This window comes from Phyllobates terribilis, unplaced genomic scaffold (assembly GCF_046119375.1).
Source record: "Phyllobates terribilis strain yellow unplaced genomic scaffold, ASM4611937v1 Scaffold_74__1_contigs__length_7073193, whole genome shotgun sequence".
NCBI lineage: Eukaryota > Metazoa > Chordata > Amphibia > Anura > Dendrobatidae > Phyllobates > Phyllobates terribilis.
The window spans coordinates 3,689,343-3,706,040 of NW_027362834.1; the positions used below are offsets into that span (position 1 = coordinate 3,689,343).

At 45.0% G+C, this 16,698-nt stretch overlaps 9 non-coding genes and 2 pseudogenes across 9 annotated transcripts; all 11 read right to left on the minus strand.

The window, feature by feature from the left end:
* Positions 1 to 1,004: 1,004 nt before the first annotated feature.
* LOC141196443 (U2 spliceosomal RNA) lies at positions 1,005 to 1,082 on the minus strand (annotated as a pseudogene).
* A 1,121-nt stretch (positions 1,083 to 2,203) lies between these two features.
* On the minus strand, positions 2,204 to 2,394 carry LOC141196115 (U2 spliceosomal RNA). Its single transcript, XR_012268681.1, has one exon. It is a non-coding gene; the product is annotated as a U2 spliceosomal RNA (small nuclear RNA).
* Positions 2,395 to 3,515: 1,121 nt separating this feature from the next.
* On the minus strand, positions 3,516 to 3,706 carry LOC141195216 (U2 spliceosomal RNA). The gene has a single exon (XR_012267818.1). It is a non-coding gene; the product is annotated as a U2 spliceosomal RNA (small nuclear RNA).
* A 1,119-nt stretch (positions 3,707 to 4,825) lies between these two features.
* Positions 4,826 to 5,016, minus strand: LOC141195830 (U2 spliceosomal RNA). The gene has a single exon (XR_012268405.1). It is a non-coding gene; the product is annotated as a U2 spliceosomal RNA (small nuclear RNA).
* A 1,121-nt stretch (positions 5,017 to 6,137) lies between these two features.
* On the minus strand, positions 6,138 to 6,328 carry LOC141195217 (U2 spliceosomal RNA). Its single transcript, XR_012267819.1, has one exon. It is a non-coding gene; the product is annotated as a U2 spliceosomal RNA (small nuclear RNA).
* A 1,119-nt stretch (positions 6,329 to 7,447) lies between these two features.
* Positions 7,448 to 7,638, minus strand: LOC141195219 (U2 spliceosomal RNA). Its single transcript, XR_012267820.1, has one exon. It is a non-coding gene; the product is annotated as a U2 spliceosomal RNA (small nuclear RNA).
* A 1,117-nt stretch (positions 7,639 to 8,755) lies between these two features.
* LOC141195813 (U2 spliceosomal RNA) lies at positions 8,756 to 8,946 on the minus strand. Its single transcript, XR_012268389.1, has one exon. It is a non-coding gene; the product is annotated as a U2 spliceosomal RNA (small nuclear RNA).
* Positions 8,947 to 10,062: 1,116 nt separating this feature from the next.
* LOC141195814 (U2 spliceosomal RNA) lies at positions 10,063 to 10,253 on the minus strand. The gene has a single exon (XR_012268390.1). It is a non-coding gene; the product is annotated as a U2 spliceosomal RNA (small nuclear RNA).
* Positions 10,254 to 11,375: 1,122 nt separating this feature from the next.
* LOC141195220 (U2 spliceosomal RNA) lies at positions 11,376 to 11,566 on the minus strand. The gene has a single exon (XR_012267821.1). It is a non-coding gene; the product is annotated as a U2 spliceosomal RNA (small nuclear RNA).
* A 1,118-nt stretch (positions 11,567 to 12,684) lies between these two features.
* Positions 12,685 to 12,875, minus strand: LOC141195221 (U2 spliceosomal RNA). The gene has a single exon (XR_012267822.1). It is a non-coding gene; the product is annotated as a U2 spliceosomal RNA (small nuclear RNA).
* A 1,119-nt stretch (positions 12,876 to 13,994) lies between these two features.
* Positions 13,995 to 14,169, minus strand: LOC141196384 (U2 spliceosomal RNA; annotated as a pseudogene).
* Positions 14,170 to 16,698: the final 2,529 nt, after the last annotated feature.

Consider the following 16,698-nt stretch of genomic DNA (forward strand, 5'->3'; position numbering starts at 1 on the left):
TCTCGTGGCCGTTCTTGCCGCATCTCCTGCAGTTCCGCGGCATGTCCGGGTAATAGATGAGGCCGTAGGAGTTGCCCAGGGAGAATGTCGGGGGCAGGTGCCGAAGTCCGTCTGAGTACGCCAGGTCCCTGTGAAGTCTAACAGTCACCGACCACTTACCTGTCCAGAAGCCGAGTCCATTCAGGATGTGAGAGGGTTCCTTCACAACCAAACAGAAGCGTCTCAGGAAGGTACAGATGTCTTGGCCTGGGGTGTGCGGGTTGCGCATGGAGACCGTGATCCTCCTTTCGTCCCTCTGGATAGGGCAGCTACCTGTAAAGGCAGAGAAAGAATTATCCGATCCTTTTGCGCTTACCATTTCCCAGAACCTCCTGCAGGTGTTCACAGTGGCGAAGGTGACGAAGAAGATCCCCGTCAAGAAGGTCTGGATGCTGAGGGTGTCCGACCTGGAGAAGCCTCGATCCAGCAGCATCTTCTGGCAGAACACGTCCGAGGACATGTCCGGCACCCTCCCATCCACTTCCTTCAGCTTCAGGGCCACCGTCTGCCGCATCCATGGCTCCAGGGCTGGAGCTTCGTGGCGGGGCTTCTGGGGTCCCTTCTGCTGGCCAGTCGTGGAGGCAGAGTCCTTGGGGTCAGAATCGGCTCCTGGCTGGGCCCTCCTGGCTGTCCCCTGCTCCAGGCTCTTCTTTTCGGCCTTCCTCGCAGCGCTTGCCATGGCTTTCCTCCTGCAGTTACTTCTTGGAGCTGGATCTGGAGCTCTTCCCGAAATGGGTGGAGCTATGCAGATTCTTCTCCCGTCGTGTTCTGGACAAATTCCCCGAAAGGTCTTTGTCTCGATGATTTTCTTACTCAAAGATTCCACAGGACAGCCCGATTCTTCTCCGAGTCTTCGTCTTCTTCTGGATTCTTTAGAGCTTCTTCCTCCCACCGATATCCGCCTTCCTTCTCCGATGTCAGCTGCGCTCCGAAGCTCTTCTCCTTCCGAGTTCGATCGCTCTCGTCAAGTGTAGATCGTAGCTCTTGTGTTCTTAAAAGAACAGATACTACACTTGATCTTAGCCAAAAGGCCGAGAAGCGATAACCAGAATTGGTTTCCGACTACGGTGCCACCCAAGGATTCTGAAAAGTCCATTTGTGGAGATGGCCACCTGGACTCCCGTTAAGAAGACATGCTGTCAACCTCTAGATCCCTCACATGCCTGCACTTTTCGGCTTGCTGCTGCTGCAATCCACGCGTTTTAGATCTGCATAACTCCACCTCTTTTAGCACAGTACCCTCAACCCCCGGCTGTTCCCACCCGCCTCAACACCGTTGGAAGGGAGGAGAACCAATTAAGGCGGGGGGGGGGGTGGAACGAGCAGCTGTCTACCCTTAGCAGGAGGGTTGCTGATTAATTACCTCTCCTGCTGCTGCTGCTGCTGGCTGTCCAGCAGCAGACTGAAGGTGGCTGCTGCTGTGCGCAGGTATATAAAGGCTCAGAGCCTATTATGACACGCGCAGCCAGCGTTCCATTGCCACATTCCGTCTACTGCAGGCGGGATACCTGGATGGCTGAATGTCACTGAGAAGCTCACAGAGACCGCCATAAGCAACAGTTTAAAAGAATGCCACAGACTAATCAACCAAACTTTTTGGGTTGGTTTCTCTTTTATAGTCTGCAGGCATTAAATGAAAGAAGTCAGTGTTCCAGCAGAGGGAGACAACGTTTCAGAAAAGGCATTGTAGCAAACCAAAAAAGAAATTTTAAGCGCAGCAGAGTAACCAGCTCACATACCTGTTAGCTCAGGTGAGTTTAAAAGGCTGCTGTTGATAACAAGGGCATTTGCTAAATAGATGGTGTGTGTGCAACAATATACTGAAAGGTCAATTATATTGTGCAGCTTATCTCACCACCTGTAGTTATTTAGGTGAAAGCTCCAAAACGCTTGCCTAATATGTCTGTTTATCCAAAAGGAAGTATAGAGGGAGAGCTAGATAGATAGCATTGCATTACATTACATTACATGGCAATGCAATGCACAGTTGCTGAAGTTGAACCAAAATGAGCTTGTCATCTGGCTTCTGCAACTTTTAACATGAAAAATCCAATGAGGAGAAGAAAAGCAAAGCCAAAGAGTCCATCCCAAAATCCGACAAACAAGCAAAATGAACAAAAAGCATTGAATTCAATTCTTTCTGATTTTAGAAACTGCATTAAAGAAGGGGTGCACCGGTCCTGGAGATACTGCAATACCAGGTCAATGCGTGGAATGCACAGAGCAAGCTCTTTTTCCATCTCCCTGTTCTAAAAATCCATTTAATATATGGTCCCCAGATAGGGGACGTATCAGATATTAAACTGATAAGAACAGATACTACACTTGATCTTAGCCAAAAGGCCGAGAAGCGATAACCAGAATTGGTTTCCGACTACGGTGCCACCGAAGGATTCTGAAAAGTCCATTTGTGGAGATGGCCACCTGGACTCCCGTTAAGAAGACATGCTGTCAACCTCTAGATCCCTCACATGCCTGCACTTTTCGGCTTGCTGCTGCTGCAATCCACGCGTTTTAGATCTGCATAACTCCACCTCTTTTAGCACAGTACCCTCAACCCCCGGCTGTTCCCACCCGCCTCAACACCGTTGGAAGGGAGGAGAACCAATTAAGGCGGGGGGGGGGGTGGAACGAGCAGCTGTCTACCCTTAGCAGGAGGGTTGCTGATTAATTACCTCTCCTGCTGCTGCTGCTGCTGGCTGTCCAGCAGCAGACTGAAGGTGGCTGCTGCTGTGCGCAGGTATATAAAGGCTCAGAGCCTATTATGACACGCGCAGCCAGCGTTCCATTGCCACATTCCGTCTACTGCAGGCGGGATACCTGGATGGCTGAATGTCACTGAGAAGCTCACAGAGACCGCCATAAGCAACAGTTTAAAAGAATGCCACAGACTAATCAACCAAACTTTTTGGGTTGGTTTCTCTTTTATAGTCTGCAGGCATTAAATGAAAGAAGTCAGTGTTCCAGCAGAGGGAGACAACGTTTCAGAAAAGGCATTGTAGCAAACCAAAAAAGAAATTTTAAGCGCAGCAGAGTAACCAGCTCACATACCTGTTAGCTCAGGTGAGTTTAAAAGGCTGCTGTTGATAACAAGGGCATTTGCTAAATAGATGGTGTGTGTGCAACAATATACTGAAAGGTCAATTATATTGTGCAGCTTATCTCACCACCTGTAGTTATTTAGGTGAAAGCTCCAAAATGCTTGCCTAATATGTCTGTTTATCCAAAAGGAAGTATAGAGGGAGAGCTAGATAGATAGCATTGCATTACATTACATTACATGGCAATGCAATGCACAGTTGCTGAAGTTGAACCAAAATGAGCTTGTCATCTGGCTTCTGCAACTTTTAACATGAAAAATCCAATGAGGAGAAGAAAAGCAAAGCCAAAGAGTCCATCCCAAAATCCGACAAACAAGCAAAATGAACAAAAAGCATTGAATTCAATTCTTTCTGATTTTAGAAACTGCATTAAAGAAGGGGTGCACCGGTCCTGGAGATACTGCAATACCAGGTCAATGCGTGGAGTGGACAGAGCAAGCTCTTTTTCCATCTCCCTGTTCTAAAAATCCATTTAATATATGGTCCCCAGATAGGGGACGTATCAGATATTAAACTGATAAGAACAGATACTACACTTGATCTTAGCCAAAAGGCCGAGAAGCGATAACCAGAATTGGTTTCCGACTACGGTGCCACCCAAGGATTCTGAAAAGTCCATTTGTGGAGATGGCCACCTGGACTCCCGTTAAGAAGACATGCTGTCAACCTCTAGATCCCTCACATGCCTGCACTTTTCGGCTTGCTGCTGCTGCAATCCACGCGTTTTAGATCTGCATAACTCCACCTCTTTTAGCACAGTACCCTCAACCCCCGGCTGTTCCCACCCGCCTCAACACCGTTGGAAGGGAGGAGAACCAATTAAGGCGGGGGGGGGTGGAACGAGCAGCTGTCTACCCTTAGCAGGAGGGTTGCTGATTAATTACCTCTCCTGCTGCTGCTGCTGCTGGCTGTCCAGCAGCAGACTGAAGGTGGCTGCTGCTGTGCGCAGGTATATAAAGGCTCAGAGCCTATTATGACACGCGCAGCCAGCGTTCCATTGCCACATTCCGTCTACTGCAGGCGGGATACCTGGATGGCTGAATGTCACTGAGAAGCTCACAGAGACCGCCATAAGCAACAGTTTAAAAGAATGCCACAGACTAATCAACCAAACTTTTTGGGTTGGTTTCTCTTTTATAGTCTGCAGGCATTAAATGAAAGAAGTCAGTGTTCCAGCAGAGGGAGACAACGTTTCAGAAAAGGCATTGTAGCAAACCAAAAAAGAAATTTTAAGCGCAGCAGAGTAACCAGCTCACATACCTGTTAGCTCAGGTGAGTTTAAAAGGCTGCTGTTGATAACAAGGGCATTTGCTAAATAGATGGTGTGTGTGCAACAATATACTGAAAGGTCAATTATATTGTGCAGCTTATCTCACCACCTGTAGTTATTTAGGTGAAAGCTCCAAAATGCTTGCCTAATATGTCTGTTTATCCAAAAGGAAGTATAGAGGGAGAGCTAGATAGATAGCATTGCATTACATTACATTACATGGCAATGCAATGCACAGTTGCTGAAGTTGAACCAAAATGAGCTTGTCATCTGGCTTCTGCAACTTTTAACATGAAAAATCCAATGAGGAGAAGAAAAGCAAAGCCAAAGAGTCCATCCCAAAATCCGACAAACAAGCAAAATGAACAAAAAGCATTGAATTCAATTCTTTCTGATTTTAGAAACTGCATTAAAGAAGGGGTGCACCGGTCCTGGAGATACTGAAATACCAGGTCAATGCGTGGAGTGGACAGAGCAAGCTCTTTTTCCATCTCCCTGTTCTAAAAATCCATTTAATATATGGTCCCCAGATAGGGGACGTATCAGATATTAAACTGATAAGAACAGATACTACACTTGATCTTAGCCAAAAGGCCGAGAAGCGATAACCAGAATTGGTTTCCGACTACGGTGCCACCCAAGGATTCTGAAAAGTCCATTTGTGGAGATGGCCACCTGGACTCCCGTTAAGAAGACATGCTGTCAACCTCTAGATCCCTCACATGCCTGCACTTTTTGGCTTGCTGCTGCTGCAATCCACGCGTTTTAGATCTGCATAACTCCACCTCTTTTAGCACAGTACCCTCAACCCCCGGCTGTTCCCACCCGCCTCAACACCGTTGGAAGGGAGGAGAACCAATTAAGGCGGGGGGGGGGGTGGAACGAGCAGCTGTCTACCCTTAGCAGGAGGGTTGCTGATTAATTACCTCTCCTGCTGCTGCTGCTGCTGGCTGTCCAGCAGCAGACTGAAGGTGGCTGCTGCTGTGCGCAGGTATATAAAGGCTCAGAGCCTATTATGACACGCGCAGCCAGCGTTCCATTGCCACATTCCGTCTACTGCAGGCGGGATACCTGGATGGCTGAATGTCACTGAGAAGCTCACAGAGACCGCCATAAGCAACAGTTTAAAAGAATGCCACAGACTAATCAACCAAACTTTTTGGGTTGGTTTCTCTTTTATAGTCTGCAGGCATTAAATGAAAGAAGTCAGTGTTCCAGCAGAGGGAGACAACGTTTCAGAAAAGGCATTGTAGCAAACCAAAAAAGAAATTTTAAGCGCAGCAGAGTAACCAGCTCACATACCTGTTAGCTCAGGTGAGTTTAAAAGGCTGCTGTTGATAACAAGGGCATTTGCTAAATAGATGGTGTGTGTGCAACAATATACTGAAAGGTCAATTATATTGTGCAGCTTATCTCACCACCTGTAGTTATTTAGGTGAAAGCTCCAAAATGCTTGCCTAATATGTCTGTTTATCCAAAAGGAAGTATAGAGGGAGAGCTAGATAGATAGCATTGCATTACATTACATTACATGGCAATGCAATGCACAGTTGCTGAAGTTGAACCAAAATGAGCTTGTCATCTGGCTTCTGCAACTTTTAACATGAAAAATCCAATGAGGAGAAGAAAAGCAAAGCCAAAGAGTCCATCCCAAAATCCGACAAACAAGCAAAATGAACAAAAAGCATTGAATTCAATTCTTTCTGATTTTAGAAACTGCATTAAAGAAGGGGTGCACCGGTCCTGGAGATACTGCAATACCAGGTCAATGCGTGGAGTGGACAGAGCAAGCTCTTTTTCCATCTCCCTGTTCTAAAAATCCATTTAATATATGGTCCCCAGATAGGGGACGTATCAGATATTAAACTGATAAGAACAGATACTACACTTGATCTTAGCCAAAAGGCCGAGAAGCGATAACCAGAATTGGTTTCCGACTACGGTGCCACCCAAGGATTCTGAAAAGTCCATTTGTGGAGATGGCCACCTGGACTCCCGTTAAGAAGACATGCTGTCAACCTCTAGATCCCTCACATGCCTGCACTTTTCGGCTTGCTGCTGCTGCAATCCACGCGTTTTAGATCTGCATAACCCCACCTCTTTTAGCACAGTACCCTCAACCCCCGGCTGTTCCCACCCGCCTCAACACCGTTGGAAGGGAGGAGAACCAATTAAGGCGGGGGGGGGTGGAACGAGCAGCTGTCTACCCTTAGCAGGAGGGTTGCTGATTAATTACCTCTCCTGCTGCTGCTGCTGCTGGCTGTCCAGCAGCAGACTGAAGGTGGCTGCTGCTGTGCGCAGGTATATAAAGGCTCAGAGCCTATTATGACACGCGCAGCCAGCGTTCCATTGCCACATTCCGTCTACTGCAGGCGGGATACCTGGATGGCTGAATGTCACTGAGAAGCTCACAGAGACCGCCATAAGCAACAGTTTAAAAGAATGCCACAGACTAATCAACCAAACTTTTTGGGTTGGTTTCTCTTTTATAGTCTGCAGGCATTAAATGAAAGAAGTCAGTGTTCCAGCAGAGGGAGACAACGTTTCAGAAAAGGCATTGTAGCAAACCAAAAAAGAAATTTTAAGCGCAGCAGAGTAACCAGCTCACATACCTGTTAGCTCAGGTGAGTTTAAAAGGCTGCTGTTGATAACAAGGGCATTTGCTAAATAGATGGTGTGTGTGCAACAATATACTGAAAGGTCAATTATATTGTGCAGCTTATCTCACCACCTGTAGTTATTTAGGTGAAAGCTCCAAAATGCTTGCCTAATATGTCTGTTTATCCAAAAGGAAGTATAGAGGGAGAGCTAGATAGATAGCATTGCATTACATTACATTACATGGCAATGCAATGCACAGTTGCTGAAGTTGAACCAAAATGAGCTTGTCATCTGGCTTCTGCAACTTTTAACATGAAAAATCCAATGAGGAGAAGAAAAGCAAAGCCAAAGAGTCCATCCCAAAATCCGACAAACAAGCAAAATGAACAAAAAGCATTGAATTCAATTCTTTCTGATTTTAGAAACTGCATTAAAGAAGGGGTGCACCGGTCCTGGAGATACTGCAATACCAGGTCAATGCGTGGAGTGGACAGAGCAAGCTCTTTTTCCATCTCCCTGTTCTAAAAATCCATTTAATATATGGTCCCCAGATAGGGGACGTATCAGATATTAAACTGATAAGAACAGATACTACACTTGATCTTAGCCAAAAGGCCGAGAAGCGATAACCAGAATTGGTTTCCGACTACGGTGCCACCCAAGGATTCTGAAAAGTCCATTTGTGGAGATGGCCACCTGGACTCCCGTTAAGAAGACATGCTGTCAACCTCTAGATCCCTCACATGCCTGCACTTTTCGGCTTGCTGCTGCTGCAATCCACGCGTTTTAGATCTGCATAACTCCACCTCTTTTAGCACAGTACCCTCAACCCCCGGCTGTTCCCACCCGCCTCAACACCGTTGGAAGGGAGGAGAACCAATTAAGGCGGGGGGGGGGGGTGGAACGAGCAGCTGTCTACCCTTAGCAGGAGGGTTGCTGATTAATTACCTCTCCTGCTGCTGCTGCTGCTGGCTGTCCAGCAGCAGACTGAAGGTGGCTGCTGCTGTGCGCAGGTATATAAAGGCTCAGAGCCTATTATGACACGCGCAGCCAGCGTTCCATTGCCACATTCCGTCTACTGCAGGCGGGATACCTGGATGGCTGAATGTCACTGAGAAGCTCACAGAGACCGCCATAAGCAACAGTTTAAAAGAATGCCACAGACTAATCAACCAAACTTTTTGGGTTGGTTTCTCTTTTATAGTCTGCAGGCATTAAATGAAAGAAGTCAGTGTTCCAGCAGAGGGAGACAACGTTTCAGAAAAGGCATTGTAGCAAACCAAAAAAGAAATTTTAAGCGCAGCAGAGTAACCAGCTCACATACCTGTTAGCTCAGGTGAGTTTAAAAGGCTGCTGTTGATAACAAGGGCATTTGCTAAATAGATGGTGTGTGTGCAACAATATACTGAAAGGTCAATTATATTGTGCAGCTTATCTCACCACCTGTAGTTATTTAGGTGAAAGCTCCAAAATGCTTGCCTAATATGTCTGTTTATCCAAAAGGAAGTATAGAGGGAGAGCTAGATAGATAGCATTGCATTACATTACATGGCAATGCAATGCACAGTTGCTGAAGTTGAACCAAAATGAGCTTGTCATCTGGCTTCTGCAACTTTTAACATGAAAAATCCAATGAGGAGAAGAAAAGCAAAGCCAAAGAGTCCATCCCAAAATCCGACAAACAAGCAAAATGAACAAAAAGCATTGAATTCAATTCTTTCTGATTTTAGAAACTGCATTAAAGAAGGGGTGCACCAGTCCTGGAGATACTGCAATACCAGGTCAATGCGTGGAGTGGACAGAGCAAGCTCTTTTTCCATCTCCCTGTTCTAAAAATCCATTTAATATATGGTCCCCAGATAGGGGACGTATCAGATATTAAACTGATAAGAACAGATACTACACTTGATCTTAGCCAAAAGGCCGAGAAGCGATAACCAGAATTGGTTTCCGACTACGGTGCCACCCAAGGATTCTGAAAAGTCCATTTGTGGAGATGGCCACCTGGACTCCCGTTAAGAAGACATGCTGTCAACCTCTAGATCCCTCACATGCCTGCACTTTTCGGCTTGCTGCTGCTGCAATCCACGCGTTTTAGATCTGCATAACTCCACCTCTTTTAGCACAGTACCCTCAACCCCCGGCTGTTCCCACCCGCCTCAACACCGTTGGAAGGGAGGAGAACCAATTAAGGCGGGGGGGGGGGTGGAACGAGCAGCTGTCTACCCTTAGCAGGAGGGTTGCTGATTAATTACCTCTCCTGCTGCTGCTGCTGCTGGCTGTCCAGCAGCAGACTGAAGGTGGCTGCTGCTGTGCGCAGGTATATAAAGGCTCAGAGCCTATTATGACACGCGCAGCCAGCGTTCCATTGCCACATTCCGTCTACTGCAGGCGGGATACCTGGATGGCTGAATGTCACTGAGAAGCTCACAGAGACCGCCATAAGCAACAGTTTAAAAGAATGCCACAGACTAATCAACCAAACTTTTTGGGTTGGTTTCTCTTTTATAGTCTGCAGGCATTAAATGAAAGAAGTCAGTGTTCCAGCAGAGGGAGACAACGTTTCAGAAAAGGCATTGTAGCAAACCAAAAAAGAAATTTTAAGCGCAGCAGAGTAACCAGCTCACATACCTGTTAGCTCAGGTGAGTTTAAAAGGCTGCTGTTGATAACAAGGGCATTTGCTAAATAGATGGTGTGTGTGCAACAATATACTGAAAGGTCAATTATATTGTGCAGCTTATCTCACCACCTGTAGTTATTTAGGTCAAAGCTCCAAAATGCTTGCCTAATATGTCTGTTTATCCAAAAGGAAGTATAGAGGGAGAGCTAGATAGATAGCATTGCATTACATTACATGGCAATGCAATGCACAGTTGCTGAAGTTGAACCAAAATGAGCTTGTCATCTGGCTTCTGCAACTTTTAACATGAAAAATCCAATGAGGAGAAGAAAAGCAAAGCCAAAGAGTCCATCCCAAAATCCGACAAACAAGCAAAATGAACAAAAAGCATTGAATTCAATTCTTTCTGATTTTAGAAACTGCATTAAAGAAGGGGTGCACCAGTCCTGGAGATACTGCAATACCAGGTCAATGCGTGGAGTGGACAGAGCAAGCTCTTTTTCCATCTCCCTGTTCTAAAAATCCATTTAATATATGGTCCCCAGATAGGGGACGTATCAGATATTAAACTGATAAGAACAGATACTACACTTGATCTTAGCCAAAAGGCCGAGAAGCGATAACCAGAATTGGTTTCCGACTACGGTGCCACCCAAGGATTCTGAAAAGTCCATTTGTGGAGATGGCCACCTGGACTCCCGTTAAGAAGACATGCTGTCAACCTCTAGATCCCTCACATGCCTGCACTTTTCGGCTTGCTGCTGCTGCAATCCACGCGTTTTAGATCTGCATAACTCCACCTCTTTTAGCACAGTACCCTCAACCCCCGGCTGTTCCCACCCGCCTCAACACCGTTGGAAGGGAGGAGAACCAATTAAGGCGGGGGGGGGGGGTGGAACGAGCAGCTGTCTACCCTTAGCAGGAGGGTTGCTGATTAATTACCTCTCCTGCTGCTGCTGCTGCTGGCTGTCCAGCAGCAGACTGAAGGTGGCTGCTGCTGTGCGCAGGTATATAAAGGCTCAGAGCCTATTATGACACGCGCAGCCAGCGTTCCATTGCCACATTCCGTCTACTGCAGGCGGGATACCTGGATGGCTGAATGTCACTGAGAAGCTCACAGAGACCGCCATAAGCAACAGTTTAAAAGAATGCCACAGACTAATCAACCAAACTTTTTGGTTTGGTTTCTCTTTTTTAGTCTGCAGGCATTAAATGAAAGAAGTCAGTGTTCCAGCAGAGGGAGACAACGTTTCAGAAAAGGCATTGTAGCAAACCAAAAAAGAAATTTTAAGCGCAGCAGAGTAACCAGCTCACATACCTGTTAGCTCAGGTGAGTTTAAAAGGCTGCTGTTGATAACAAGGGCATTTGCTAAATAGATGGTGTGTGTGCATCAATATACTGAAAGGTCAATTATATTGTGCAGCTTATCTCACCACCTGTAGTTATTTAGGTGAAAGCTCCAAAATGCTTGCCTAATATGTCTGTTTATCCAAAAGGAAGTATAGAGGGAGAGCTAGATAGATAGCATTGCATTACATTACATTACATGGCAATGCAATGCACAGTTGCTGAAGTTGAACCAAAATGAGCTTGTCATCTGGCTTCTGCAACTTTTAACATGAAAAATCCAATGAGGAGAAGAAAAGCAAAGCCAAAGAGTCCATCCCAAAATCCGACAAACAATCAAAATGAACAAAAAGCATTGAATTCAATTCTTTCTGATTTTAGAAACTGCATTAAAGAAGGGGTGCACCGGTCCTGGAGATACTGCAATACCAGGTCAATGCGTGGAGTGGACAGAGCAAGCTCTTTTTCCATCTCCCTGTTCTAAAAATCCATTTAATATATGGTCCCCAGATAGGGGACGTATCAGATATTAAACTGATAAGAACAGATACTACACTTGATCTTAGCCAAAAGGCCGAGAAGCGATAACCAGAATTGGTTTCCGACTACGGTGCCACCCAAGGATTCTGAAAAGTCCATTTGTGGAGATGGCCACCTGGACTCCCGTTAAGAAGACATGCTGTCAACCTCTAGATCCCTCACATGCCTGCACTTTTCGGCTTGCTGCTGCTGCAATCCACGCGTTTTAGATCTGCATAACTCCACCTCTTTTAGCACAGTACCCTCAACCCCCGGCTGTTCCCACCCGCCTCAACACCGTTGGAAGGGAGGAGAACCAATTAAGGCGGGGGGGGGGGGGTGGAACGAGCAGCTGTCTACCCTTAGCAGGAGGGTTGCTGATTAATTACCTCTCCTGCTGCTGCTGCTGCTGGCTGTCCAGCAGCAGACTGAAGGTGGCTGCTGCTGTGCGCAGGTATATAAAGGCTCAGAGCCTATTATGACACGCGCAGCCAGCGTTCCATTGCCACATTCCGTCTACTGCAGGCGGGATACCTGGATGGCTGAATGTCACTGAGAAGCTCACAGAGACCGCCATAAGCAACAGTTTAAAAGAATGCCACAGACTAATCAACCAAACTTTTTGGGTTGGTTTCTCTTTTATAGTCTGCAGGCATTAAATGAAAGAAGTCAGTGTTCCAGCAGAGGGAGACAACGTTTCAGAAAAGGCATTGTAGCAAACCAAAAAAGAAATTTTAAGCGCAGCAGAGTAACCAGCTCACATACCTGTTAGCTCAGGTGAGTTTAAAAGGCTGCTGTTGATAACAAGGGCATTTGCTAAATAGATGGTGTGTGTGCAACAATATACTGAAAGGTCAATTATATTGTGCAGCTTATCTCACCACCTGTAGTTATTTAGGTGAAAGCTCCAAAATGCTTGCCTAATATGTCTGTTTATCCAAAAGGAAGTATAGAGGGAGAGCTAGATAGATAGCATTGCATTACATTACATGGCAATGCAATGCACAGTTGCTGAAGTTGAACCAAAATGAGCTTGTCATCTGGCTTCTGCAACTTTTAACATGAAAAATCCAATGAGGAGAAGAAAAGCAAAGCCAAAGAGTCCATCCCAAAATCCGACAAACAAGCAAAATGAACAAAAAGCATTGAATTCAATTCTTTCTGATTTTAGAAACTGCATTAAAGAAGGGGTGCACCGGTCCTGGAGATACTGCAATACCAGGTCAATGCGTGGAGTGGACAGAGCAAGCTCTTTTTCCATCTCCCTGTTCTAAAAATCCATTTAATATATGGTCCCCAGATAGGGGACGTATCAGATATTAAACTGATAAGAACAGATACTACACTTGATCTTAGCCAAAAGGCCGAGAAGCGATAACCAGAATTGGTTTCCGACTACGGTGCCACCCAAGGATTCTGAAAAGTCCATTTGTGGAGATGGCCACCTGGACTCCCGTTAAGAAGACATGCTGTCAACCTCTAGATCCCTCACATGCCTGCACTTTTCGGCTTGCTGCTGCTGCAATCCACGCGTTTTAGATCTGCATAACTCCACCTCTTTTAGCACAGTACCCTCAACCCCCGGCTGTTCCCACCCGCCTCAACACCGTTGGAAGGGAGGAGAACCAATTAAGGCGGGGGGGGGTTGAACGAGCAGCTGTCTACCCTTAGCAGGAGGGTTGCTGATTAATTACCTCTCCTGCTGCTGCTGCTGCTGGCTGTCCAGCAGCAGACTGAAGGTGGCTGCTGCTGTGCGCAGGTATATAAAGGCTCAGAGCCTATTATGACACGCGCAGCCAGCGTTCCATTGCCACATTCCGTCTACTGCAGGCGGGATACCTGGATGGCTGAATGTCACTGAGAAGCTCACAGAGACCGCCATAAGCAACAGTTTAAAAGAATGCCACAGACTAATCAACCAAACTTTTTGGGTTGGTTTCTCTTTTATAGTCTGCAGGCATTAAATGAAAGAAGTCAGTGTTCCAGCAGAGGGAGACAACGTTTCAGAAAAGGCATTGTAGCAAACCAAAAAAGAAATTTTAAGCGCAGCAGAGTAACCAGCTCACATACCTGTTAGCTCAGGTGAGTTTAAAAGGCTGCTGTTGATAACAAGGGCATTTGCTAAATAGATGGTGTGTGTGCAACAATATACTGAAAGGTCAATTATATTGTGCAGCTTATCTCACCACCTGTAGTTATTTAGGTGAAAGCTCCAAAATGCTTGCCTAATATGTCTGTTTATCCAAAAGGAAGTATAGAGGGAGAGCTAGATAGATAGCATTGCATTACATTACATTACATGGCAATGCAATGCACAGTTGCTGAAGTTGAACCAAAATGAGCTTGTCATCTGGCTTCTGCAACTTTTAACATGAAAAATCCAATGAGGAGAAGAAAAGCAAAGCCAAAGAGTCCATCCCAAAATCCGACAAACAAGCAAAATGAACAAAAAGCATTGAATTCAATTCTTTCTGATTTTAGAAACTGCATTAAAGAAGGGGTGCACCGGTCCTGGAGATACTGCAATACCAGGTCAATGCGTGGAGTGGACAGAGCAAGCTCTTTTTCCATCTCCCTGTTCTAAAAATCCATTTAATATATGGTCCCCAGATAGGGGACGTATCAGATATTAAACTGATAAGAACATATTTTTTTTTTTTTTAAAACCATTCAGGTTAGTTTTATAGCAAATCAGTAGGATATACCAAAACTGTTGCAAAAAAACTTCTCATCATCATGGCCATATTTATTAAGCATAAAGCAACCTAATATTACAGAAAGAAGAACATCTTATTAATATAAACCAAAAGATCACTGAAATTTTACAATATGCCTCGACTTTTTAAATTTCCATATTCCCTCGGCATCTGTTCCACCACCGCTACTACTATCCATCTTGTAAGTCAAAAATAGCCTAGAAAGAATAATCCTAATACATTCATTTACTGTAATTGATTTCCTTTTAAATACACAAAGATTCCTCACATCCCACAAACTTTCTAACACACAAGCCATAATTAACCACAAAACTCTCTCCTTTACACGTCCACTTGCACCAATACCAAACATAACCACACGCCAATCCACAAAAGTCACTCCTGCCAAACTCCTACACAACCCCCCTACACATTTCCACACGTCTTGCGCAAAATCACAATTCCACATCAGATGCATAACCGTCTCACAACCATTACATCCATCTCTTGGACAAACATCCGACCTAATCAAACCTCTCTTCTTTTGAACGTCTCTCACTGGAAGAATATTGTGAAACGCCATCCACACTACATCCTTCTGTTTGTTGGACATCCCATACATACCCAACTTTCTCCAAGCATCCGCAACCTCATTCCCTCTCAAACCAACAATATTAGACTCGACCTCATTTGCACACAATTTCCTATACACCCTCTTAGTCATTCTAAACTCATCCGCCGGCACACTCAGCAAATCATACTTCTTGACAAACTTCTCAATCACCTCATACCTCACCGGACACTTAAAAGACACAGGCACTCTCGCATCCCTCTTTCTCCAACCTAACCCATACAACATCCATCCTGCAGAATAACTTGCCATACATGCACCCTTATTACCTTTACCCAACAATACCACAATCGTCTTAATATAATGGAGCCCTAAAAAAAACTCAACATTAGGAAATCCCAAACCACCATGCTGGCAGGCCTTATAAAGGCTTTCCCTCTTCAGCTTCTCCATCTTGCTGCACCAGAAAAAAGAAAAAATCATTTTCTCAACTCTCTTCACTTTCCTAAAAGGGGATGGAAAAATTATGGCCACAAAAAGCAGAATGGGTAAGATCACTGCTTTGATAACTAGAACTTTGCCCCGCAAAGAAAGATCTCTCATTCTCCAAAAATTCAATTTTCGCTCAACACGCATACCACACTCGTCCCAACTCTCATTTCCTTTCAGATCATCATTGAAAAATACCCCTAAAATCTTAATTGCACTCTCCTCATACTTAACACCTTCCATACGAATACTGTCATCTCCAAAGCATTTGAAACTACACTTAGTCCAGTTAACTCTAAAACCTGATGCACCACAGAAAAAATCCAAAAGCAACCTCACCCTATTCATTGAAGCCATACTTTCACTCACCATCACAACATCATCCATGTAACCTAACACCTTCACATGCTTACCCCCACTCCCAGGCACTAACAATCCTCTCATCATTTTCTCACGTCTCACTAAACACAGCAAAGGCTCAATCACACATACAAACAAGACAGGGGACATAGGGCACCCCTGTCTTACACCAGACCTAATCATCACTTTGTCAGACAACCATCCATTCACTAAAAACTCACTTGACACATAATCATATAAAGACTTAACTCCATTCAGAAAAACCCTAGGGAAACCCATCCTCTCCAATACTTTAAACAGAAACACATGCGAAACTCTATCAAAAGCCTTTTCAAAATCAATTGCTAACACCATACACTTCTGCTTTCTAGTCTTACAATCCCCAAGCATATCCCTTAACAATAACAAATTATCACTTATACTCCGACCAGGCACGGCACACACTTGGTCATCCTCCACAACCCTACCAATCACCTCACGCATACGATTTGCTAACAATTTACTGTAGACCTTATAATCAGCGTTAAGCAATGATATGGGTCTCCAGTTCTCCAAACGCTTTTTCTCACCCTTCTTAAACACAAGAACCACTATACCCTCTTTCATACTGTCACACAAAACACCATTCATCCACATATACCTACAAACCTCAGTCAAGTCCTTACCCAAAAACTCCCAAGCTTTCACATACAGCTCCACAGGCAACCCATCCTTCCCAGGCGTCTTATTCTTTTTAGCACTCATAACAACATTCCTCACCTCATCCAAAATAACATCCGCACACAAAGCATCACATTCATCCGAACCAAGTCTCTTCTCCATACCACTCAATACATGCGACACAAGTCCAGGATCAATCCATTTCTCATCGTACAACTTACTATAGAAGCCATTCACCTCATTCAACACATTCTTCCCAACCACACTAGATCCATCTTCACCTACCACTTCACTCAAATCCAACTTCCTTCCATTCATTTTTTTAAAAAAGTACCTGGTGCACTTTTCATTCTTTTCCAAATGCTCTAACTTGGTACGGTAAATAATCTCTTTACCTTTTTCATCCAGAAGACATTTTAACTC